At 43.2% G+C, this 27,596-nt stretch overlaps 1 long non-coding RNA gene across 1 annotated transcript in view; it reads right to left on the bottom strand.

Annotated features, from left to right (window-relative positions):
* The window catches only part of LOC146811203 (uncharacterized), a 148,265-nt gene that overhangs the window by 97,098 nt on the left and 23,571 nt on the right, over positions 1 to 27,596 (bottom strand). The window contains exon 3 of the long non-coding RNA XR_014966693.1: positions 1,861 to 1,884. This is a non-coding gene — a long non-coding RNA (uncharacterized LOC146811203). The remainder of the gene's footprint in view (positions 1 to 1,860; positions 1,885 to 27,596) is intronic.

Consider the following 27,596-nt stretch of genomic DNA (forward strand, 5'->3'; position numbering starts at 1 on the left):
TTGACGCAGCGGCTTCGGAAAAGTGACTGGGTGAAATCTTGTAGATTTCACTCAGGCATATTTCTGAGGCATTCCTACGACGGAAGGCCCCCGCCCCGCGCCGTAACGCCCACATGAAACCTGACACAGGTTCAGGTGGCACAGGGCTTTACAATGTGACACATCTCCTTAGATGCGTCATGTTGTAAATAGGGTGCAACGTGGCACATGGTTTACGCTGCCGCTGTGTCACAGACGTGATGCAACAGCGGCGCAAATGTGGCGCACGGGGCTCGTAAATCTACCCCCATGTGTTTTGTTTGCACTTTTGGAAACACATTGGATTCTAGGATGTCTGGTTGCTTTGTAAATTGCACTAATTTCCATCAAGCCATTTCATGAACTGGGCACTTCCATACTAGCCTAGTGGCTAATTTCATGTTGTGCTGTTTAATCTAATTTACATTGGGATAATTAGGGAGCATGTTTTTCTTCTTCTAAGTTATTTTCTCTTGAACAATGTATTATAAGCAAAACATTATTTGACAGTACATTGTTTTGTTCATTCATCCCTGATGAAGGGTGTGTTCAGCTAAAATGCATTGGGTTTCTACAAAAAAACTCGGTCCGGATTAACAATGATCATTTTGATGACAGTAAAACAAAGATGGGCTATGTTACAGTGGTGGTCCAACCAGTAAATTACAAGACTAGAATTTATGTTCCTGGTTCTAATCACGCTTTCATGTTCTGTCATCCAGACATTCACTTTCTTCTCTATCTTGCCCACATACAGTAAGCCCCAAGGGAATTTGATAGCGTAAATTACTTTTTTTGAGTTGCAATCTGCTGAAGGTGTCATTTAATGTGTTTGCCAATTTTTGGGTGTGATGTATTACCTATGATTACATTATTGTTTTTCTTCATCTTTTGTCTTTTTCATCTATTGAATTATTTTCTCTTGAAGAATGTATTGTAAGCAAAATAGTATTTGAAAGTACATTGTTTTATTTATTCACCTACAGCTACCCCTGATAAAGGGTGTTTTCAGCAGAAATGCATTGGGTTTCTACAACAAAACTGTCATTGTCATTTTCGTCTACGCCTAGATTCATACAGATTGTGTAGCGAATGTGAAGCAACATCATCATGACACCTCAGCTCAAAGTATTATGTACAATGTTGCATAATGTTATTAATAAATAATATATGTTAGGATTTACATTTGTTTAATCTCCTGATCTTGGAATATGTTGTGTTAAACCTTAGCCCACAGGTTCTTTTGCTATGTGCTTTGGTTCTAGTCAACCTTTGGGATTTCTAGTCTCAATGAGAGCAGGAATATGCCATATATACCAGCATATGGCCCATTCCTGCTCTCTCCTCTCTTGTGCCATGGTGCAAAAGTGCCTGTGCTGTAGGTAGGATTGTTTTTGTACAGGAAGAGACACCTTCCTGAACAAAACAATCCTTAGGAGTTTTTTCCTCTATCTAAGTGTTGCACCTCTATAGGGAAGGCATAGCATTTTGATGCATTTACAGGTTTACCAGTCTTGGTAAATCTGGTAATATGCCAAAATGCATGGGTCGATGCATGGAAAAACTCACTCTCCACCCATGTAATACCTTCCCAGTGCAGAGTAATGCAATGCAGTGGCTTGCACTGCTTTGCATTACTCCAGATTTTCCAAGCATTGCAGGTTCATGGCGGTGCCTTTTCAAGGCTTAGTAAATCAGATTTAAGGATTGTGTTGCCCTTGCCTCACCCTGCACGAGGCAAGGGCAATGCAATCCTTTGACAAATCTGGGTCCTAGCTGTCTGGGTTCTGTCCTTGCTTTTCACAATCATAATTAAAAAAAATGAAGCAAAATGTTCCTTACCAGTATTTAGGGTACAACGTTTGGCTGCAAAATAAAATTGTGAAAGAGATTATAAATTGTACACATGAAAAGACAATATAATTTGAAAAGCTGTAAATAGTTTAGAAACAAATCAACAAATCAAAGAACTGTATTAGTGGGAATGATGACAAGCTATCCAAATCCCCAGCCATCCACAGGAGGAGAAAATCTTTAAGAAGTACATGACATTCTCTACATTTGGGCTTCCTTAAAGAATGCTGTGCCACAATAGTGAGATCAATATTATTGACTTACACATATAGCAAATCTATAATACTGAATATAAATGTATTAAGGTATGAAAACATAAATTTTGAACCCTCAAAGAGACTCTTTCAAAATGAGTTCTGAAACAGTTTTTTTTTTCTCAATATTGCAAGTATTACAATATTTGTGTTGCTTATTTCATAACATTGGTCCACTCTCAGAGGATCGACTCGTCTAATGACTTGATCCTTTATCCAATGATCCGGGGAGAAGATGTCCTTTGGAATTTAGAGATAGGGAAATATCTAAAGCTTGTACATGCTGGGAAGGTAGATATCTGAGTTAAATATATAATATGTCAATTGTCTGGGACTAAGAATGAATGCAATTAACTCCAGTTTGGCTACATTCATGGGCAAATCGTGCTCAATTGGACATTCTAGACAGCGTTGTCTGCTAAAAAATATTGTTAGTATGTTTTCCGAAGGAGATAATATTAAATCCTAATTAGAATGGTAGGTTTAGAGATTTAGGGGTCTCATGTACAAAGTGTTTTTACGGTGTCAAACCATCAAATTCAGTAAATCTGATGATTTATGACTAACTCAAAACAGAAGGTAATAAACCATTCACAAACAGAAAGGGATTCCGCATGGGATCTCTTCCACCTTGTGAATGTTGACAAAAATCTTTTCCAGGAGAGGGCGGTGGTCCCTGTGACCACTGCCTACTTCTAAAAAATGTTTGTGTAATTTTTTTTTAAATGCATCCAATTTTCCTTCAAGAAGAAATGTCTGCATTTAAAAAACGTTGTAGTCTGCTGACCCCAGTGCATCAACATCCCTATGATAATGGCCTTTCATAGTGGGTCACAAGTTGTGACCTACCTCCTGAATGTTGATGAGGTAGGTCAGACTGCGACCCACCATGAATCTCTATTTGGTGAACTGACCTACTAGCATAATGGCTGGTTCGGAAAATCTAAACCAATTTAGTAAAAGTTGTTCTGCAATTTGCGACTACTTTTACCAAATAGATTTTTTGTACATGAGGCCCAAGGTATCATATGATGAAATTGGAGAACCATTTACTGTGGCAGGCCAGTAGTCTAGTTTATCTCAGTCTGAACCCTCTATTAATCAACATACTAGGAAATTGAGAGCTAGAGATTTCTAAACTTGGGACATTAGTGTTAAATGAATGTGCTGAATATGGCAATACTGCCAAAATGTATTTTTTATTATTCTTTTTTAAGGAAAAATAACTAAGAAACATTAGGACTCAAATTTATACAAAACAATAATAGAATTTCTGAGATGAATTATTTGTACAGATATTTTATCATTATGTAGACTAAGATGCCATGAGACATTTCTAAGTATCAATATACTTTATAAGCTTCTGGTCAACCCATTATGTTCTAAAGCCACCCACATGGAACCAATAATCGTTCAGTCTAAGTGATTTACAATCAGGTTCCAGACCAAGTAGAGACACAAAAGTTACCTTATAAAACATCAGTGAATAAACTCCCAATTCCCTTGACCGGGACTTTCTTTGTGCACTGATCCTTTTGTATCTGTTGGCTACATATACATAACCCTCAAAAGACTCCTCCCTACCTGCAAGACCGTGCTCTCCACTTTAGCTTAGGCCCTTTCCTCTCAAAATCATCTATAATCAAATATAGCTTTCATCGGAAATGCTACAGATAGAAGCCTTGCCTCCAATCCAATTTAAAGCCTGAATGTCCCCGCTGACATCTAAGACTCCTACAAGATCGGGAATCATGTGCACATGCATGACACATAGTTGCAGCACAGGTTTGATAAGGTACCTGGAAATTTTACTTTATCTCATTATCGTTCTCAACTAGCAAAGTGTGCATGGTTCCTGGTTTGTCACCGAGTTTTGATTGAGGACGTTTCCAGTGGTGAGCGTGACCACCCACTCACCAACATGATAATCCACATTGTTGGGGTGCAGGAGTTAATGGAAACAGTGGTGTCTTAAAAGCAGAGACACTGGAAAAATGATTTCAACAATTTCCCAACAGCAGTTTAAATTTGGAATTTTGATCATTTCCTGGGATAACTGCTCTCTCACAGCAGAGGTAGCTACCCGTGGGATGATCAGTGGTGGAAAGGGTACACCCAGAGAATGGATGGATCATTCATAGCACTCTTTAGAATATTCATTAGTTTGTCTGAGTTGGAAGGCCTCCAGTCGGGTCAGAAAGCAGCATCACTGAACTGCCCTCCGCCATTGAGACTACGGGGTGATGCATGTGGCAGGGTACCAGAATACATTCTCAAAATAGGCAACTCTCAATGTTGGACTTGAGTGATAGCAGCCACAATTTAATATTCTTTATTCTTTCCTGAGATCAGCTGCTGCAAAGCCTTGGTCACTCTTCAGAAAAAGAAACATTTGTCAAAGTACTACTCTGAACAGTAACTTGCATTATGATTAGTTTATTGTGTGGGGTGAAATGGAGGTGCCAAAAAAACCTTATGAGGAGGTGAGTCAGATTGTGAGATACCTATGAAGTTACATAAAATGTGTTATTTTTCACACTAATGTAATGCTGTATTTCCATTGGATTTAAAGATTTTATCATAATATATGCAATTTAGTTCAGCAATTGAATATTAAGAAGTCAAGGACTGACCAAACCACCCATGTAAACTCTATATTAGAGGTAGAAAGTAGATTTGGGAGAATTCTCTTAGAAAATTACACATTGGAGGACAATTTATAATAGCTGATGTTCTTTGTAAATCATATAGGCAAAAAAAAGATAGCAGATAGCAGAGTGGTGTTCCTCCTTGTTAACACCTTTTTATTCAGACTTGCAAGGTAAATTGTACGAACATAAGACATTAAAAAATAGTTATAAATTAAATTAGATACTTGTATTGTGGTGAGTGAGAGTCAAACTTTTACTTCTCCTCGTTATCTGAGATCTGTGAGACTTTGCGAGCCAAAGAAAAATATGGATGAAATGAAAGTCAAATATAATGCTATGAGTGAAAAGTTAAGTCATCCAAGAAAGATCTTCCAAGGAAAATCAGATCTCCAGTAATACCATTGGTAATTTCAATTTGTAATTTTAAAACAAAACATGTTACTAAATCAGCCAATCATTCATTAGAAAAGTCAATCCCTATCATTAAAGGAAAGAGGATGTTTTAGAGGATAATGCTGGGAAAGTGGATACAGCGAAACCTAATCTGACATGCTCTGGTGAGGTTAATTGCTCCCCATTATTAAACTTAAAACATGGCATCATCAAATTATAATGTCTAAATATATAGAGCTCAAACAAAGTGTAGACAACAGTACTCTTGATTATAGAAAAGGTTATTAATACATCTGGTCAATGATTTTCAAAAAAACAAGTTCCACAACAAGGGGACGATTAGGATGGCGGGCGGACCTTCGTCCGCCCGCCACCCTAGCGGTGCTGGGACCGGTTGCCAGAGGTGCGGCGGTCCCCCCCATGTGCACTCCCCATCCCCCAATACCCTGGGGCCCGCAATGGGCCCCCGAAAGCAAAATACGCCTTTCTTTCCATGGCAGGATCTCCGCCATGGAAAGCCCTGCACCGCTGCCCATTCTAATATGGATGGCGGTGTTTAGCAGACACCGCCACCATATCCAGCCCCTTTTCTATCCGGTCGACTGGTCGACCGGCGGAAAACTGGCAGACGGTCTTTCCGTCTGCCGGGGTCCCCCGCCATACTAATATGGTGAGGGGGAAATGGGTAGTGGGTGAAAGGAAATGTCGGGTGGATCGCCACCGCCATGCGGGTGGTGGCGTTTCGCCCAACATCGTAATCAGCACCCAAGTGTCAAAAAAGTGAAGAGGAGCAATTACAAAGGATTGTACAGTACTGAATCGCAAACTTCCCTTAAAGAATGCAAATTCTACTTGGATAAAATGAAACTCCCACAAATAACTGAAGAGCAAAAAAATGTACTCAACTCTGCATTCAGTGCAGAGGAAATAACAATGGCCATAAAATCTCTTGAAATGAACAAAGCCCTGAGCCCAGATGGTTACACGGCAAATGTTTGTAAAACATTTTCCAGCACTCATCCCTATGTTGGTAGATTTATTCAATCATTTTGCAGATCCTAGTTCTATTTCCAGAACCACAAGCGAAGGCATAATAGAAGTCCTTCGAAAGAGGGTAATAATCCACTGCTAAAAAAAACGTCTTGCAAATTAATATTGATGAGAAGATTTATGCTGGCCAAAAGACTTGAAACTTATTTTCCTCATCTAAAAGGCCGATCATAAGTAGGATTTGTGAGAAATTGCATGTCTAATGACAACACATGGCTTTTGTGCCATGTTCTAAAAAGCAAAAAAATAGCAATAAATCTAGATGCTGTAAAGGCCTTTGATAATATTTAATGGAATGTCCTCAAACAAACCCTGAAAATTGTTTACCTGAGAGATGGTTTTATTTGAATGCTTAAGAAACAATTTTTTTTTTTTACTTTCTAGCATACAATTAATCTGGGTTGTTTATTTATGTGATGTCTCGTTGGAGCCCATTAAATCATGTAACTGTAAATTGATGGTTTCTCTCAAAGCTGTGGCTCACTTGTTGCATAAGGGTGGGCCTCAGGAGAGACTTGTTGCACTGATTGCCGCTTATCCTGCAAACCGTGGTTCTTCTGTTGAACTCACTCATATCTGGGTGAGCCATCACAGTTTGACCATGAGTCTAGTCTGGGAGCAAATATCAATGTTGTTGCGTGCGCTGCTTGTGCTTGCATGCACTGTTGGACTGAACAACATTTTGTATAGACGTGCAAAGTCTCACAAACTTTCTGAATCTGCCATTATGTGGATTTTATAGAACTTGGAGTGAAATGTAGTGTTTATGATCACAGGTGTCTAATTCAAGCAGAACATATCTTGTGCGACAGTAGCGTGGAGGAGATATTTACTCCTAGACCATTTTCCTATCAATGTCTCTTTTGATGTTTGAACTCTGGTGTTCAACCTTTTTTTGAGCCATAAAAAATGCATTTGAAAAACATTTGTGTAATTTTGCAAAATGTTCAGTCAGATTTGTGTAAACAATGCATTTTCCACGCCTCACCAAAATGTTTCTTGAAAGTAAGATCTGCCAATATCAATAGACCCTTCTCAGCCTGGAACGTCTATTTCCTCTGCCGATCTTCCTGGCACTCATGATTTATTTAATATTTATTTTATGTATTAGGCACCTGATTATCTAAACATGTTCTTGGTGCAAACAAACTCCTCACCTAAAAACTGCCTAAAGCAACAATCAACCAAAGGGCCACCTTGAGAGGTCCGTGTACATAATGAAATCCACTAGAAACAAAAATAATTACAAAGAAAAAGACACTAAAACCATTACAACCATAATGAAAAAATACTGTCTGTAAAAAGAATATATTCGGAGGGCTACTCTGGCAAAAACAGAGGTTTTTTTGTGCTACTATTCAAAGAGAAGCGAGACACAAATACCCTGATAAGCTCTTGGACTCTACTTGCCTTCTCCAAGTACACATGTCTGTTGAAATATCTCACTACTATTATTTCCTGAACTGCCAAAAGACCTACTCACAAAATCCAGCAAAGCCTTAGTATTCTCTTCCTCCAAGCGGATCGTTATACCCATCCAAGTTGTCTGACCAGTCCAGTGAGAGCTGGCAGGCACAGACTAAAAAGACTTGGACAGAAGTAATCCCAGTCTGACACAACTGTGCGGGAGATAAGTAGTAATTGTTTCAGAAAGGGTCTACAAACTCTTTGGAATGTCAACAGCCAGGTTAGAGTATGAAGAGTCTTACAAACAGATCTTCATCAAAACACGAAGTGAAATTATTGATATAAACGTAGCAGCATTTTTACAAGAATTGTCTCTAAGCAGTTTTCAGGTTGCTTAGAGGCATTTTTTTTTACTGCTGCCTATCGTCAAATGCTAACGCTATGTTTGCAACATATTCACAATACGTCATTATGTGGCATCAGGATCAGCTAGCGGCAGTGAATGCCACGCTGGCGCCGAGACATTAAAAAAATCAGTTAGAATGAAAAAAGTGACGTCTGCCCAATTAGTGGCAATAAAGTTCATGCTAGTCAGTCCAACATGACTTTTCAGCGTTTAGCTGCAAAAAAGTTCACAAATACACTGCTCAAGGGAAAAAACTGAATACAAAATGGAGCAGCCAGGAACAAGTTCAGCACAGGACAATAACACCCCCAACCCCACCAGCAGCCAGGATGACCAGCCAGAGTCCATGGGGAAGAGGAAATGCAGATTCAGTCAGGAGTAGAATGAGATCCTGATTGCGGACGTGACGGAGCATCAACACCACCCCTTCGTCATCTCCAAGGTGTCATTGGGGGACAAAATTGCTATATGACAATCCAAGGTCAACAAGGTGAACTATGACGCAGAAGTCAAGAGGACTGCAAAAAGTGCTGCATGATGCCAAGTGCAAGACTAAGCAGAAACTGACCAGCAATATACAGGCAGCACTGCAGACCGGAGGTGGGAGCCCAGCACCAGAGGAGGAGCTTGATGCCTTGGAGGAACAGGTGTCTGCAGTCATCTGTGCGGAGTTGGTGTTTGGAGTACATGGAATAGACAAGGCTGACTATGACCATCTACATCAACAACAGGGTAAGTAACAACAAGGAGGGAATTTTTCCTATTGCACTGTCCAGGAATCTATGCCTCAGCTCCATCCTACACTGTGCAGGTCAAGCGCGAGCCACATAGGTACTTTGGGGCTTATTCACAAGCACTTTGTGTTGCCGGTATGTCACTTTTTCCTTTATTGAAAGGTACATACCGGTGTAGCAAGGGCCTTCTAACTAAACCCTTCATCAGTATAAACAATGACAATTGAACAGTCTAAATGTCTTCATCAGGAAGTGTTGCAAGTCTCACAGTCAGCCTAGATTAATAAAGAGTGTAATGGCAAGCATGTGCATTCGTTTCAAGATATGGCGCTTTCCTGTACTAACTATGGGGCAAATATACCATAATCTATTGGAGTGTAGCGCTGGCCCAAAATTGGTAGCACAGTGCTCCAAAAGAATAGAAATGTAGGGATGTGCTGGAGGCACCAAAAATCCAACACGCCCCTGCATGTTCCTCAGTCCTGTTGTCTCCAAAATTGAACGGCGCAAGCCCAGCCACCCTTGTACCATGTTGCCAGGGTGTCTGCGCAGCAGTTACAAATATTGTGCAGGAAGGGACACCTACCTGAACATAAACAATCCTTACAGGGGATTTGCTGTCTCCATGTGTGCAGCAGAATACAGCACACAAAGAGGAAAACATTGGGAGAAACAGATAATTGTGTTTACCACATTTTGCCCTCCCGAGAACAGGGCCAAAATTTACAAGCCCCTTGTGCTGCTGGTGTGTCTTTTTCAATATTTGAAAAAGAGAAATACTGGTGGCGCAAGGTGCTTGTAATTAAGGCACAAGTGTCTACCTGTCCTTAGTTTTTGGTACTGCCCCAGCCTTGTAGATATGTGTTTCTCAAAATTCCACATGCCTGTTGTGGTGGAATGGTCATAGAAACATGCATTGCACATCTCTTTCATGGTGAGTGAAGGGTGGGAGGGACCTCAATCACAAGGTTGCATTATCAAGCCGTAACTGGCTACACGCTGCATTGCAAATAAGGAGAAGTGTACATATCCACCAGAATGTCACTAAAAGTGATATTCTGTTGTCAATAGACATAGTAGTTATGGCCTTGGGTATTGTGATGAATTACACCTTTGTACATATGTCGCGCATGATCCCTAGGTAATGTCAAATGAAGCTGGTTGCAAATTCACGCAGATAGGTTTGTGTCAACATGCATCCTTTCAATATTGCAAGGAAGGACACAACACACTGTAGTATGTCTCATCCATGTGCACAAACCTGTGCTGTTGTAAAAAGGTCTGCTGTGCTCCAAAGCAGGCATCCCTGAATCCTGCCTCAAAGTTGTCTATCTTGCAGCTTTCCTGTTGTCATCATTGCCACTGCAGGGACAACACAAGGGGAGGGCACACTCAATCTCACTTTTGAGCAGTCCTGTGTATGTGGAAATATGCTGGGTTGTATTGATGAAGTGCTTGCCACACCATATCTAGTCATACTCTTGACAAAGGACCATCCATTGTGAAATCTCACCATCACCCAAAACAATACATAATCTTGGGTGCTACATGACACATAAAACCTTGTAGCGACATGCAAAAACAGTCTGTTGTGGATAAGCACAAATGATGCAAGTGCAGTATGTCCAGGATAGCCACTCCTCAGCATGGTCACATAACAGTGTGGCATTGAGTTGGCTATCTGACCCTATGTTTTCAACACACAGAGGGATCAATGCACACATACATGTGTGTGGAAGAAATACATAAGATGTCTCATGCCCTGCAGAACACCTTCTCTGCACATGATGAACTATAAAAAATATCAGTGATTCCCATTTGATGACTAGGATGGCCTGTAGCCACTTAGGGTCATATTTAGTACAGAACTGTGAAGCATGGCTTTAAAAAAACATGGATAACAACACAATTTGCCATTCTGAAAAGGCAGGGATGCACAGTATTTTCAAAGATATAGTGCACACCTAGCGCTGGTGCCAAAATCAACTGCCTAGTGCAAATAAAAGCACCCTTGCACCACAGTGCAAGGTTGTCTGTATTAAGAGAATGATAGTTTATTTTTAGGAAGGTGCCCCTCCCACCACATAAACAATCATTAATGGTATTTTTCCTGTTTTCATGTGTGCTGCACACCGCAACACACAAAGAAGCAGCAAAAACAATCATAAATGAAGCATCTCACCTTTTTGTGACATGTTAAGACCAGGTTTTGCCTGCCCTTAATTCATGCACCCACTCCTATTTACACCACCCTGTCAAATAGGGGACAGTGGCAAAATCAATGGGTGTTGCAGTGTAAAGTCCAACAAAAACACCCACTGACCACCCCTCTCAAGTGTAGCATGAAAGGGGCCTTATTTAATCGGCGGTGTTAAACCGCGTTAAGTGGCTTAAAGTCACATTGAAAAAAAGGTGAGGCCCTGATTGCCACAGTGACCTCAGAAAAAGTGAGGCTCATGCAGTGATAGGGGATTGTAAAATGCCCCTTAGTGTTGCCACACAGGGCTAATGTAATAATCCTGAAGTCATGACATGTAACATACATGGACAGTGTAAACTGGCATTCACATCTTTTTGTAACAGGTGCACCATATAACGCAGGAGAATGGAATGTGTCATGCACTTTGAATTTCAAATGCTTAACAACATGTCAACATGTAACAGACTGCAACAATAGTATTTGCCGTTTCCATTGCAGAGGATTACACCTTAACTCATGGTCAGCACACTGTCCCAGATATCACCGATTATGGTGATGATGAAGAAAACCTTCCAACCATCGACCACAACACTCTCTAAGAGCTCCTGGACTCCATAGGAACACCATATCCGGACCTGGGGAGGGTCAGCAGCGTTGCAGCATCTCCAATCCCCCTGACAAATAACCAACAGGCACCATCTAACACCACAGCCACACCCCGGGACTCTGAGGACCCACGAGTCACCTTCCAATGGCTTGCGGTAGGAGTTCAGTAGGAGATGGCAGATCAGGTGTGGGTGAGGTTGGATAACCTGGCTTGAGCCACAGTAGAGGGGGGTTGTGGGTGCCTCAGTTCTATTAGGGCCCCCTCCATTGCCATCAGAGCCAACCACTCTCAACTCCGTGGCCTCCTGCAGTCCCTGGCTGACATTGCTTGTGTTGTGAAGCAGAGGCACCAACAACTGCCATGCCAAAGTGACACCGGTGAGTTGGACAATGAGATGCGGGCAATGCAAAACATCTTGGAAAGCATGGAACGGAAGCAGAACTCCCAAATGGCTGCCATTCCTGCCTACCACAGCAACGTTGCTGCTGTGTTGCAAAACCAGCAGAGATCCTCCTCGCTGTAGTGATACCTCATTTGTTGGCACACATGAATGCTGCTGCAGGAACAGCATCCACATCTTCCGCCCTTGATGTGTCTGTGTCTCCCTCCCCTGCTGCATGTACCCCAACATCCTAACGGGAGACACGGTATACATCAGAGGAGGAAGATGTGGATGGTACATCTTTCTAAAGGAGAACCCTGCAGTAGCATTCTTCTGTGTCAAATGCCCAGTTTCTGCTTAGCCCTTTGCTTTGGATCATGCCTGGGAACATCATCTATCGCAGTCCTCATCTTGACTTTGTCATGTTCACCTTGGACATTTGTGGACTGCCAATGTGGCCATTCTTCCCCAATGACACTGCAATGATCCTCCTGACTGATATCTTGCAAATCCTCTACAAGTCTCTTGACATATTCCCCACAAGGACTCTGTCTGTTCATCCTCTGGCTAAATACATCCTTTGGGGTTGTTGCCAAATGAACTGGCCCAGTGAGACCAAGTTTGTTTTGTACGTGTAAATAAATGCACCTTCAATTGCCAGATGGGTGTTGTCTGTCTTCGGTGAGACAGGCCAGGTGTTAACAATGGCTAATCTGTGTAGCTACTACATGAACCACAAAGTTCAATTGAAACTATGGTTTCTGCAGACTCTGGGATCTTAATAGGTAATAAGATGTCAGAAGATATGTGAAGGACACAATGTCTGAAATATAATGAGTGGAAAATCAAGTAGACCGCAACATTGTTTAACTGTAACTTACCCTCAAAGTTTTTGGAAGGAACAGTCTTTTAGAAAGTATCATGTCCAAACAGAGTAACCAGTGTAAAAACATCATTGGGAGTGACAACCAAATGTAGTGTTTGCCATATTTTCATGAGGCAGCTAATTAAGTGCCATCCAACATATCATTACATAGAGAAGTTAGAGGGTGCTCCATTCCTCCAAGGCCTAATGCTTTTGTAGAACACAACATGCTTGCATCTGACAACTTATTTAGCACCCTATCCAGGAGAAAGAGAAAGCGCAAGTTCTCCGACCGGGAACTGGAGCACCTGATCGAGGGGGTGAGCAGCAAACATGATCGGCTGTTTGGGAAGCTGTCCCTAAAGGTGCCAGAGGCAGAAAAGCGTCGCATATGGCTGCGCATCAGAGAGAGGGTCAATGCGGTGGGAGTGACGCCCCACAGCATAGACAATTTAAAAAAGAGGTGGTACGACCTCAGGAAGCGGGCCAAGGAGAGGATCGCTGAAAGGCTCCGGGAGGCAGCTAGAACAGGAGGGGGACCATCAAGAGTGCCAGAAAACACTGCCCTGGAGGAGCTGGTAGAAGGGACCATCGAGCCAAAGGCCGTCGTGGGAGTCACACAGCTGGACACCTCCGGCGCAGCCACAAGTGCCCAAGGTAAGATGCATGGCTGTGTCCATACTCAGCATTGTGTACAACCATTCCCAAACCCCCAGCACGTTCACAGTGTGCTTTCAGAATTGCCCCACACATCTTCACTCATAACAATAGTGCATCATGGGAGTCGTAGTCATGTCAGGCCGATGTGCATGTACAGGAAGAAAAAATATACTTTTGTCAAAACATCTGTAGAAGCTAGAAATAGACTTTAGTTTAGTTAATTATAAAAGGACATGTATGTAGTAAAATACACCTTAGTAGTAACAATCCCACTAACCATGCACTGTTTCACACACGGATGCATCTCCTGGCGATTCCGATGACAGCGGCCGGCTAATCATATCAGAGACACCAGCCGATTCTGACGTCGATACTCAGGCAGAGCCGCATTCATCAAGTGTGAGCAGTGTTTCCGTGGCGGAGGCCAGCACCAGGAGGCGCAGTTTGCGCTGCTCCACAGTCACAGGGACAGGCCGTGGTGAGGTAGAGGAGACACCTGAAAGGAGGCTGGGCGTTCGTGGCAAGCGCCACTAGACAAACTGAAAGCCATCCATGACCATGGTGGGGTAACCAGGGTCCTCTCCTATTTGACACTTGCACACCCGTGACTACAACGGGCATGTTTTGTTACACTTGTTTTGGGGAGCTCTTATTTTCTATCATGTGTGCCCGCACATACCTCAGTGCTCCTGTGCATTAAACAGTAGCACCACAAATTAAATCGTCATGGTTCATTCTTACCTGGATCAGAAATGATGTTGCGTGATGTATGTCCGCCTCCTTTGCCCCTCAGCTGTGTTAGGGACGTGTGCCTGTCGGTGTTGTGCGGGTGGTTGGTCATCCCGGTAGTCATCATCCTGTCCACCTCTATGGGTATCCCCCTTCTGGTTGCGATGTTGTGCAGCATGGCACATACAGCTACAATCCTGCAGCAGGTGTCAGGTTTGTATTATAAGGCACCGCCAGTCTTTCTAAAGCGACTCTTCAGAATCCCGAAGGTCCTCTCTATTACATTCCTGGTGCTTATCTGGGCCGTGTTGTATCGTTGCTCCTGTGGTGTTGCTGGATTGATGTAGGGGGTGAGTATATATTCCCGCAGGGCGTATGCACTGTCACCTAAAAGATGGAAGCAAAGGCTTAGCAAAGGTGATGTATATACATGTGTGGTGCTCATGTTTGGAAGAGGTATGTATACGTACCAAGCAGAAGTCCCTCTCCAAATTCTCCGTTGAGTAGGCGCCTGTGGATGCCACTGTGTCTGAATATGTAGGAGTCGTGTGTGTTCCCCGGAAATTGTGCCACTAGGTCCGTGATGATGTGCTTGGCATCGCACACAACCTGCACGTTGATTGATTGGTAGGACTTCCGGTTACGGAATATGTACTCATTGGCAGAAGGTGGACAGATGGGGACATGCGTGCAGTCGATGCATCCAATGACATGAGGGAAATGGGCCTCCTGGTAGAATGCCTGTTTGTTGCGGTCCAACTGCTGTGGGGTTGTGGGGAAGCTGATGTGGGTGTGTATTATTGTCAGCATGGCATCAATGAATTTGTGGAAGAAGCGTGAGAGTGCGCTTTGTGATACGCCTCCGGCTGCGGCGATGACCCCCTGGAAACTTCCTGAGGCCAGTAGGTGCAGGCTGCATAGGACCTGGACGTGCGCAGGAATTGCATTGGTCCGATGTGTCTGGTGCTGCAGTAGTGGTTCGAGGTCTGCAATTAGGCGCATGATCATGGCACGATTCAGTTGATACTTGTTGTACACCTCATCCTCATTCTGTCCTAGCAATGTGATACGCACTCTGAAGACTCTCTCCTGGACCCTTCTCCTGCTCTGTCCTGCTGCATTGATTCGCATCCTCCTTGCAAGCACGTAGAGGGCTGCTATTTTGTGCAAGCCAACAGGGTCTCCAGGGCCAATTTTAAGGGCTTACTGATTGGTACCATCTGTGGCACATGTATTTTTTTTCTGCTTTTTTTATTTTTTTGTAACTTTACCTCCAGGTTCTGATTCCCCTTAATCTGCTCATGCTAAATAGCGATTTTTGGGATTTTCGGTTTTTGTGATTTTTGATGCATTGAGTAGCGATTCGTTATTAGCCATTGGCACTTGCCGGTAGCTAACAGTGATTTCGGTGATAGCGAGTTCGGTATTTAGCGAATATTTATTTTAGCGGGTTGGTTATTAGCGATTCTTTATTTTTCCGAGTAAATATTTTGCGATTCTTTATTTTGTCCCGATTAGTGTTGATGCATTGGGATTCGGTTTTTGACACTCGCTAACGGCTGATTTTACCGATTCGGTATGTTACCGACTGAATTTTTCCTTGATGCATGTGCCAGTATATTTTTCTATTTTCAGTTTTTGAAAAATCTTTTTTAATACATTCTAAACAAATAGGAAAATATCAACCCCTCACCCAAACCAAATAAAAGCTTAACCCATATGACTGCAATAGAACTAGACTACATTAAAACTTCTATCTAAACCTAACACTAGGCTAAACCTACACTAATTTTGGGGACTGGAAAATGGCTCAAGTCCAGGTAAACCTCTTCAGAAAAGGAGGACCAGTGCCCCATTAATGTCTTCTACATCTCCCAGCACCTGCTCCATTTGCTGCTCTAATGTTGCCACCCTAACATTTAGGTCCAATAGTAGCCTCCTGTCATCCCTTCTTAGACCAGATGCCTGTGCTTGTGGTAGAGGTGGGGCCTGTGCAGGAGGTTGGGCAGCTGTGGCTGGTGACGCTGGTGGAACAGGTGGGGCTGGTGTGGTAGGTTGGGTAGCTGTGGCTGGTGCAGCTGGTTTGGGCAGGGTGTTGGGTACCAGAGGTGCTGGAATGAAACAGGACAAACAACAATGGCTAACAAGTCTTGATGGGGCCAACCACAAGTATAGTCATGTCAACTCACAATATCAAATTCAGAACTTTATGGTAATGAACGGTATATCACATGGCAATGGCAGAGCTCCACATCTTCAGTAAATGGTCTCCTATGTGAAATACTGACATTAACATGTACTCAGACTGAGTTGAGCAGGGAAACCTACACAAGGAGACTCAGTTACATGCCCATTGTGGCCCCAGGGTATAATATTTACCCATACTCATTGGATGCATTGGGTGTAGTAGGGGCAAACAACTAAGGCCCAAAGTGTTTCAAGTACACATAAGTCATTCATCTGACAACGACAATGCACTACATAGTCTGATGTGTCTCCACAGCTACATATCCAGTGTGCATGCTGTGTGCATCCACTTGAAGCATGTGAGTACTTGTATGTCACAAGGCAGCTTGCCGTAACACAATGGTAAAAAAAAGTGAACACGTGATAAGTAAGACAGGGTACAATGGTGGTAAGGGTTGTTGGCCACATCACATTGCCCAAAAAAATGTATATTCCAGCCTGTTGTAGGTCTGGAGTTGACCAGTCATCCAACATTCTGATATACAACGGGTCTCAACATGTGTATGAGACAGGCTCATTGTGTGAATAAGTATCACTGACAAGTTTAGCTGTAATGCTCCGATCCTCAGTGATTGCTATATTATGCCAATGTGTACACATCAACAACTTCCCTTTTTCATATTCTTGTCTGTATCTACACTGTGAAACACAAATGCAGAGGCAGATCATATATGAACAAGGTGAAAGGGCTACTGAACCTTCACAAGATTACCCTAATACTGGAATCATAATGGCATACACCATGTGTAATATATCATCACTAGCTATCTACTGTGGACAAATGCTGCCATGTACACATGCTACACTACAAAGAAGTCATATTTGCCAAGGGAGTAGCTATAGATGTTTGTGTTGACTTCACAACAACACACAAATTGCTGGTATATGGTGCATCAAGAACACACTTAATGAGATCTGCAGTTGCAGCTGCACCATCAGGTTACAACATCATGTGTTATTTTAAAGGACGGGCCCAATAAGTAACATTGTACCGAATGTTTGAGTGCAAGCATGAACAGGGGCATCCTTTGGAGCACGGTGTCCTGGCAAAATTTATGATTAAGTCCTCCAACATGTGGAAAATGCATGGAAGCAAAGAAACCAATGCTACAGGGCACCCCTGCATTTCCCCAAGCACCGGTGCCATCTTTTGCTCTCTGGTATCAACGCATGCACCATTGCACAAAATTGAAAGGGTGCTGGGGATGTTGCTAGGCAGCTACATATGAATATGGTACTTGGGAAAATGCAGGGGTGCGTCGTAACATTTTACATACTGGTCATCTCTATATTCAGAAAATGTTGGGCTGGAGTGCGGCAGATTTTGCTGCAGCTCAATGCCACAACATCGTCTCATGAATAAGGTTCATTGTGGTTGAGGCAATAGCCATGTAAGGCACACATAATGTGGGATCAACACTCTACACAACCTGTCATCATGAACCCTAATTTGGGGATCAAACATACATGTACTAAGTAAGCCTGGGCGGGTAATTTCGCTGCACCAGCGGAGTTTACAATGTTTTGCCTACTCCATGCTCAGTAGTGAATGCGAAGTTCATGCAAAACTCCAACTCCGTGGCGGAATGGAGTTAGCGGGCCCTCCCACCCTCCCTAATTGAATTATAATTTAAAAAAGGCACTCACCTGCTGTAGCTGCCTCCTCCTCACCATGGTCTCTCCCTCCTTCCTCGTCCTCGCCGTCCTCGTCCATGGAAACCCCTAAGTTGTATGTTTTGCGCATGCATGCAAGAAGGAGGACATTTTCTGCATTCATTAAATTTTTTGCATTAAGATGTCGCTTCCTGCACAAAATCAATCAGCCCCAAAACGCAGGCACCCTTGCACCATTATGCAAGAATGCCAGAGTTGGCGCATGGCAGCTTAATGTGTGCTAGCGCAGGGGAAAGGGACAGGAATGTACCATATCCCATAGATACGGCGTATTCCTGCCCTTTTGTTTTGACTTAGGGCAGTGCAGCAAGATTCCTTGCGGCACTGCCCTACTTCGAAACCTCATAAATGAGGCCCATATGATTGGGGATGAAAGTTGCCACCCCAACAATTTATGCACTGTGTAAATCAATACATGAGCAATTTGTCATTGTTTCCCTACGTGATTGAGTGCCTTCTGGTGTGTTCTGTGTTGGAATTGTACTTCCGAACAAGTAGTCCATTCCCTTAGGTGCCATACTGGAACTGCTGGTTGATGACGGATTGGCGAAAGATGTAGGAGCCAGGCACACTGCCAGGGTATTTTTTGACAACATTGATGAAGACACCAAAATGGTCGACAATAGCCTGCATATTGATTGGACAGGTTGCAGTAGATGTGTGCAGATTCAGCAGGAGGCACAAGTTGCACATGAGTGCAGTCCATTTCCCCAAAACATGTGGAAATCCTGCAATGGTATAAAAGCCTTACTTGTTGGTGAGTTGGTCTTGTGCAGTGTTGCGGAAGTGGAGATACCGTGGCATGAGGTTGATTAAGGCATCCAGGACACTGGGTAGGAGCCTGGAAAATGATGCCTGTGATACTCCTGCCAGTCTGGCGGTGATAGGTTGGAAAGCTCCTGAGGCCAGAATGTTGATGACAGAAAGTAGCTTGGTCTGTGGAGAGATGTTGGTGCAGTGCTGGGATGTGGCCCACAGTCTTGGTGTTTTCTGGTTCAGGAGAAGGGCAATGGACCCCCTTTTCAGCCTGTAATGGGCTATGACCTCCTCTTGCACTAGGTGAATCAAGGTGATCTTTGGCAGTAGATCTGCAACCTTCTCCAGCGCTGCCTCTGTAGTGGTGGTGTTGATGGTCTCTTTGGTGCTTCTAGCTGCAGTAGCAGAAGATCCATGGATTCTATGAGGTTGCCGAAGATGACTTGGGAGTGTTTTCCTTTCATACAAATGAGTTAGTGAAATTTTTAAGACCAGGAAATTCCTAGCAGTAAAAAACTGCCACTAAGAGAATTTAGCAGCAGTTTTTCTATTTTAGCGACGTACACAGAAATCATTGCAAATATCATGTTGTGTGTTTTGCGGGAGTTTTATTGTGGAAACGCCTACCTTGCATCTCATTTTTGGTAAGTCACGCTAAGTGAAGTGGCGCTGTTGAAAATTGTCAATAACTCTGTAAAAATGTCACTAACGGTGCTTTGCTGTAATTTGTAAACCTGGCGATAAAAAAAAGCTGCCGCAGTGTCAGAAAAATTACCTTACAGTTTTGTTAAATCCTTGTATATATACCCCTAAGAGTCTCATTTAGTGTTAGGTGGACAAGGCACTCTGCCACAAATGTCTGCCAATCCAATGGTCCATTCTCTCTATTTAGAGTTGGGCGGACAGTCATGTTTCTGCTAGCAGTCCTCTCTGGTGAAAAACAATGAAGGTCCATTAGGCTTGGGGACCTCACTGTAAGCACATCATGCCGCCCAGTCAATTATGGGCTGATGTTCTGAAGTACGTTTTTCTTAGTTTGAGATCAGCAGGAAATGCCTGGTTTTCCCAAAAAGAAACAAAAATAATATCCCAACAATTTGGGGAAAACTCCCAGCTTGTCAGGGCCATTAGTATTTTGTTTTTCAAAAACAAAGCTCCTTTTTAAAAAACTATTTTTGAAAAACTAAAATGTTTGCTGAGCACCCACATGAAGTAACAGGAACTCCACAAATGTCCTCTGCTTCCAGAGGACCCACTATGGCAGCTAGTTCCCTAAAGGCATAATGATCTCTGGCAGGCAGGTGGAGATGCATAAATAAGATGGACTGCATTCTCCAGGGCAGCAGCGTACATGCTTCTGCTGCCCTCATGGGACAGAGTAATATTGCCTAAGTCAAAAATCTCCAGCTGTGTTTCAGTAGCCACAGTTCACTTGAGCTCATACATGAGCAAACATTGCAACTCTCAAAGAAATGTCTTCTATTGGAGGTCCTCTTGAGATTACCCTTCTTTCTTCTGTGTAGCATGGACGACATAATGGGCAGTGAAGAGAAACATTATGGCTTAAGAGCCCAAGCTGTTCTTTGGTAGCAAGTGTCTCACGAGATAAAGTAAAATGCAGCATACTTGTGGCTTGAGAAATAGAAGCAGAGACCATTCTTGAAAACTGGAAGACTTCTGAAGAAACCCTCACTGGCTGTGCACTCCAAGTGCATATGGTTTCCATTTTGTGGATCCAAGCTGATCTCTTCCACTCTAAATTAATTTGCACCTCCTTCTTACTGACACAGTCCTACTGTACAGTTATACCTTTTCTACACCTTCTTATCATTTACTATGTTATTCTTACTTACCCACTCCTAACCTTAATGTGCTCTCAATACTTGTGACACCTAGAACTTCAGTCCCTTCTTTCTCTGTTCCAAACCTCCTCTTTCCTAATACTCCAACCTGTCTCTTCTCCTCACAGGCTGACACATCTCTTGATTCTTTCTCCAGCTCATACATTTGCACCACCTTTGCTATCATTCTCCTTCCACCTTAAAACTCCTTCTATGGTACCTATGTTCTCATCACCTGACCTATTCCTTGATCCTACTTCAACTACTCCCCACAAATCTCTGCATCTTCCCCTTCCCACTATTCATTTCTTCTTCTCCGCACAGTACACCTCTACTTTTAATTCCCTCCTTTATTACATTTCATGTCCTTTGATTACTGTCTCTGCAATCTCATCTTTCAAATCTATTACTTGTGCAACTCCTTGTTGCTAGACCTATGTCCCATGCAACTTTTAGGGAGAATATGATGAAACTGAGACACTCACAGTTAAATGTTTAGGAAGTAATCCCTTACGCCTCACTCTCCATGGACCCATCTCTTTCACTTTCCACCCCCTTCTCAACACCCATTAAAACATTTAAAACTGTTTTTATTTGCCTTGATTCTCCTCTAGCTAATTTAAAATGTGCTCCCCCTCCTTGAGTCTGGAAAGTTGTTATTCTTTGCCTCTTCTACCTCTCCATCATTTGAGATAGTTCTCCCAGCTGTATGCTTCTCTCTAGCATATACTTAGAAGTTAGATCGGTTGCTCTAAAGCAGGGGTCTCCAACCTTTTCTACAGTGAGAACTACTTCTGATCATTGAAAAGCTTACTGAGCTACTGCCCAACATCAGAATTCTGAAAGTGTAAACAAACTAAGTACCGCAACTCAAGTACCCAATGACTCCCAGGTCAATGCTGTCAAAGCCTTCCTCACTGACCAATCACTCCCCCAGCCCTGCACCCTGCCAACCCACTCAAAAGGTACCACGTTGGATTGGCTCATCGCCCAGGCATCGGCAGTCAGGCTGAATTTAATTGATCCATGTAACGGGTCTGACCACCACGCCTTCACCATCCTAATACCTGACTACCGCATTAAAAGACCTGGGCAACCGGTGAAACCAAAACATTGGCTCAGAGACATTAAGAACCTTGACCTCGAGAAGCTGACTGCTCACTACGAGAACGACCTACACCCCCCCACTCTATCTAAGGTCAAGGTCAACGACCTCACAGAGTACTACAACTCGACTATGTCCAACATATTGGATGATCTGGCCCGTTAATGCGCAAAAGGTCCCAAATCAAAGTAAAAAAAACCTGGTTCAGTGGACCCCTCAAAAGCGAAAGGAGAACTCTCCGACTCAAAGAAAGAAACTGGAGACTGCACCCCTCAGCCTCCCTACTTCTCCATCAGGCCCGAAATACCTACAACAACAAGAACATCCTCATATCCAAAAAAGAGTTCTTCAGATCAGAACTGGATAACGCCAAGAACAGATCCAGAATACTCTTTGAAACAGTCAAACTTCAATGAAACAAACTAGCAAAGTCATCCAAAGAAACTACAAATTCCCGAATAACCTGTGATGAGTTCTCCTCCTTCTTTACTAAAATTAATTTCCTTAGGAACAAACTTAATGCCGCCTCAAACTTCCCTTCTCCTCTTACCGGGACTCATCTCTACTCTCCTCCCCCCAGGCAACACCCAAAAACAATGCTCACTGGTCCAACTTCGAACTATATGATGACCATTCCATCTTGAAAAATCTATCCTCCTTAAACCCAAATACCCACTTCAACCACCCTCTCCCCGCCAAATGCTTGGCAACGACCTTCCTAGTCATCACTCCCATTTGGACTACAATTATCAATGCTTCCCTTCTCCAAGGATCCATACCTGACTTCCTGAAAACTGGGCAAGTCATCCCGATTCTAAAAAAAAACACTCTGAAACCAGCAATTCCAGACAGCTTCAGACCAATTTCTAATATTCCTCTTCTTGCAAAAGTGATGGAGAAATGTGTGCACCTACAACTAAGCCAACATATCGCTAATTTCAAAATACTTGTCGATTTCCAATCTGGGTTCATGCCTGGCACAGCACTGAAACTACTATTCTTCACATCGTTGATGATGCTCTCCAAGCCCTTGACCACGCAAAACCTGTTTTGTGATCCTTCTGGATCTTTCTTCTGCATTCGATACAGTCAACCATGAGAATCTTCTTGAACGCCTCGAACACAGGATGGGCCTAGGTGGTACAGTCATCAAATGGTTTGGTTCCTTCCTCCAGAACCGCAAACAGAGATTCTTAGTCAACAGCAACGTATCGGCTCCTTTCAGGATATCAATCGGTGTTCTCAAGGCTCTACTCTGTCCCCTATTCTCTGCAATCTCTACATTGAACCATTAGCTGAAATTCTTTGCCCGGCCAACACCTCCTTCCACATGTATGATGATGATACTCAGATATACATCAAAATCTTTTCGCTTGAGGAGATTACCCATCTAAATGACGCCCTGAAACTGACTGTGCAATGGCTCGTCAATAACCATCTCAAACTGAACACCCAAAAAACAGAATTCCTGCTCATCTCCCCCCCTAATAACTCCAACAACATTCTGGAATGGATTAACTCGATCACAGCACTCAACTGTACACCGACCATAGTGAATTCTGCCAAATCTCTCGGTATAACCTTGGACAGCAACCTGAATATGTATGAACACATCAACTCGATGGCCAAAAGGGCCAGGTTCCATCTGACCTACTTGAGAAAACTAAAACACTTCATTGAAACTACCGACCTAAAAACCACAGTTCAGGCGTTAGTTATCAACAGAATTGAATACGGCTGCTCTACCCTAACTGGCCTGTCAAAGACTTCCACGGCCCCTCTAAAAGCTTGCCTCAACGCAGCTGCTACACTCTTGTCCAGCTCAAACAAATTTGACCACATTTCACCACATCTGAAGGCCTTGAACTGTCTTCCTCTTGAAGCCAGAATCTGGAACTAGCTACCATCCTACATCAGAAGAATACCTTCTCTGTCAATCTTCAAAAAGGAAGCTAAAACCTTCCTAATGAGCAAATTCCTCCAATAACTCTCTTTTGTTGCGCATACCGCCTTTTATCATGGCTTTTGTTTCTGTGCATAATCTCCGGTACTGCTCGGCCCTCTCTGTGTACCAATTCTCACTCTTTTAAATGTTCTGCCGGTTCTCTCTGCCTTTCTGGCTTTCCCTTTTTATCGCTGTCATGTCGCTCGCTGATTTTGGTACTGCAATGATTATTGTATATATCTCTACTCTTGTCCTATTGTGTTCAATTCCCTAACCCCCATTCCTTGTATTTTGTCTGTGCCTAACCTGAATGTCACGTGTTTATCCCTGTAAACCGCTCTGATACCCTAACAGCTCACGTTCACGCTCTATAAAACCTCAAATAAATAAAAAAATAATTAAAAACCCTAGTTTGTCTTCACTAAGCATAAAGCAGTGTCACAAAGGGGTTACCAGTTGAATTTATAAAACTAGAATTGCCTAAAAAAGGAGGAGCAGAGAGAAAGAAAATTACCAAGAAAGTGATCAGGAAGGAAGAGAAAGAAAAATGCAAAGGAAGGAAAAGAGAGGGGATGACAAAAGAAAAATAAGGAACTAGGGCAGAAAGGAGGGAGGGGGGACAGGAGCTAAAAATAATGGAAGAAATTGGAAGCAGCATGTCAAAAAGAAAAGAATAGAAGGGAATAAAAGAATTAAGAAGACAATTACAAAGAAAGGAAAAGTAAGTAACATAAAAAAAGGAAGAAAGAAGGACAGCAGTCAAAAAGAATGGAAAAACAGTAAAAGGATAAGTATGAAAGGAGCAGAAAAATGAGAAAAGTGGGAAAAAGAAAGAAAGCATAAAAAAGAGAAAGAAAATAGAGAACTGAAAAAAGAAAACACTAAATGTCGTGAATGAAATGTGACAAAGAAAAGAATACAAAGATTAAGTACAGAAAGGAGTAGAAAGTAGAAAGAAACAGAAGTGAATAATAAATAAACAGAAATTATAGATGTAGAAGAAATAGAAAGAAGAAAGAAAAAAGCAGGGAAAAGAAAAACAGCAAACCAGAAAAAGAAATGAATATAACAACGAAAATTAGAAGGACAAAGCAGAAGGAAAGAATTGAGAAAACAAAGCCTTTGGAAGATAAAGAAAGAATGAGAAAGGAAAGAAAGAAAGCAATAAATTAGAGGAAAATGGCATTTTTACAGGTTTTCTGTCACGTTTTGCCCCTTTTGGACCCCAATGTTGATTGTTTTCAACTGTGAAAGGGTACTGGAGCCTGCTAACCTGACCCAGTGCCAATGCTCTCTCCCTAAAACATGATGAATGTGAATTGATAAGGACTTTGACTGCTTACAAGTCCCCGGTAAGATGTACCACTGGTAGCCAGGGCATGGGAGTTAAAGGGGCCACCTGTGTCTGAAGCACTAATTATGCCACCCTGAGGGACCCAAGTAAACAAGTGACAGCAGTTCTGCCATTGAAGACTGCATGAGCAGTGCAAACTGTTTGAGCTCGACTTTGCCGTCACTATGTGTAGCAAGGTCAAAGCACTAATTTCAATATATGTCGGCCATTCCCAAGGAAGGCCTCCTGAGCCCAGGAGGCTGGGTGCATTATATTAAGGGTGTGGACATATAAGTGCAAACTTTTATCTCCCTATAGTAGCCTCCTTCTATTAGGGGCTACTATAAATGTTTAGGGGGCTATAAGATCGGGCTATAAGATCATATGGACTAGCACCTGGGCACCCCCAGGTTGCCATCTCCATAATGGACCCTCTGAAAAGTGTCATGTTTGGTATCAAATATCTTGTTTCATCATACCCGACCCTTTTATATAGTTGGATTTCTTGTGGCATGCACACAGGTGTCTACCTCACAGGTTGCCCCCCTGGTTGTCCCAGCCTTTCCTTTGGCTGGCTGACAGCCTGCAGCTGTTCCCGTCAAAACCTGAATCTGACTGCCTGCCAAGAGGTGTAAACTCTCTCAGGAGGCAGAAACAAAGGCCTGCCTGGGCGAGGGTGTCACCTCCCTTCCTGGCAGGGCGGCTAGTGAACTGGCACATCAAGGCAGTAAGCTTCAAAGTCCTCACTGCCTCTAATATGCCCAACCCTCTGCCCCAGTCACTGTGGTGCATTTCTTTTTTAAATGAAAATATAAATAAAGAATAAAAAAGGCTTGTTGGTGGCCAGTACCACCACCTATGTTCAATGCTGTGCCTCGAGAGAATCCAGAAGCCTATTCAACCATTTGTCTCAGTGACACAATTTTTAAGATTCTGCCCCCCCTTTCCTCACCAGCACCATCAAAAAAGGAAAACTAGCCTCCGTGGTTCGAACGTTCAGCACCTGGAAAGCCAGGTCTACTCTGCATCTGGGCCCTAGAAGACAGGTAAAATTCAAATAATTGTCTAAGCCAGGTCATGGGACCCACATTACTTTACCCCCAGTGGTTTACACAGGGCTCAATCTGCAAGTGACCGAGTGTCATTATTGTGTTTACCCATTGACAGCAACATTATCATTTTGCATGAGTCAAATGAATTGATTTATTTTTCCTTTAGAAATCCATAACTCCAGCTACACTCATCTGGTTGTATTCATTTTGGGGTCTACATTTATATATAAATCTGCTTTATTTTCATAAATTGGTATCGGATTTCTTTTGACTTGTGTCAATTGCTTATCATCCATGATGGTACTCTGATATGCTTAACAAATTCCCTCTAGTAAAGTCTGGCTGCTCTGTGCCAAACTACCAGGACTGAGAAGGGATTTATTAGTGTGACTCCGTTGGACCTATTTGGGGTAACATGAAGGTATTAAATAGTTAAGCCTAACCAGCCACGCTGCACAATACCCACCTTTCCTACATTAGGGTTACACCGGTGGGACCCTAAACTTGTGGTTCACAGTGCCACTTTGTCGTAAGTGATTATTGCATATAAAATCCATTATTGACATCAGACCCAAAATAATTTTTCAAATTTATTTTTTCCAAATTGTTAGGTTTCTGTGTAGATCCCCATTCCAAAATAATTAAAAAGTTAGAGGGTTAGGAAAACATTTTAAAAGTTTTTGCAGAGGGGGTGTGGACAAGATGGCGCTGAGGTAGGATGTGCCTCGACAACTCTCCTGCCCCCCGTTGCACTAAATACTGCTTCCTGAGCCTCGGTCGTGGCCCAAGAACCACCAGAGCGAGCAACATATCCTCTGGTACTGCAGGAGGCTTCGGGACCCTGAGAAATCTGTGCAGGGGGAGCCCGGAAGGGGGCGTCCTGGGCAGCAGAGGAGTGACAGCGCGTAGGCTGAAACCTGGGCCAGTGCACGCAAACCAAACCTGGGACTTGGAGGCACGCAAGCACTGTGGCCCTGGTGGGCCACACAAGAGGGCTGTCAGCGCGGAACAATCTCCCTCCCTGCATCTACATCAAGGTGAGCAGGGATTATACAGTGAGGTGCAGTACCCCAAAATTCATGGACACTTCTGAAGCCGGGGGGGAGGCCTGTGGAGACAGTGCGGAGCAGCAAAAGGGCCCTCCCGGGACCCTTCTTCCATGTCTCCCTTCTTGCCGGGCAGATCGGCCCAGACCTGGCAGTATTCAGAGAAGGGGGGTGGCAGGCGACAGAAATCAAGAGGAGATCGTGGTTTTAACACCTGCAACACAGAGAGGTGCTGCCCCACAAGGAACCTGGGACCCTACAGAGCTGCAAAATGCAGAGCAAGGAATCATGACAGGGTGGTTGAGGGTGGAGGAACCCAGGATTGAAGTCCCCCCCAGGACTGAAAGCCCACACATGAGCAAATCTCGTGCCCTGTCTGCCCCCGCC

The sequence above is a fragment of the Triturus cristatus genome, chromosome 7 (genome assembly GCF_964204655.1).
Source record: "Triturus cristatus chromosome 7, aTriCri1.1, whole genome shotgun sequence".
Taxonomy (NCBI): Eukaryota; Metazoa; Chordata; class Amphibia; order Caudata; family Salamandridae; genus Triturus; species Triturus cristatus.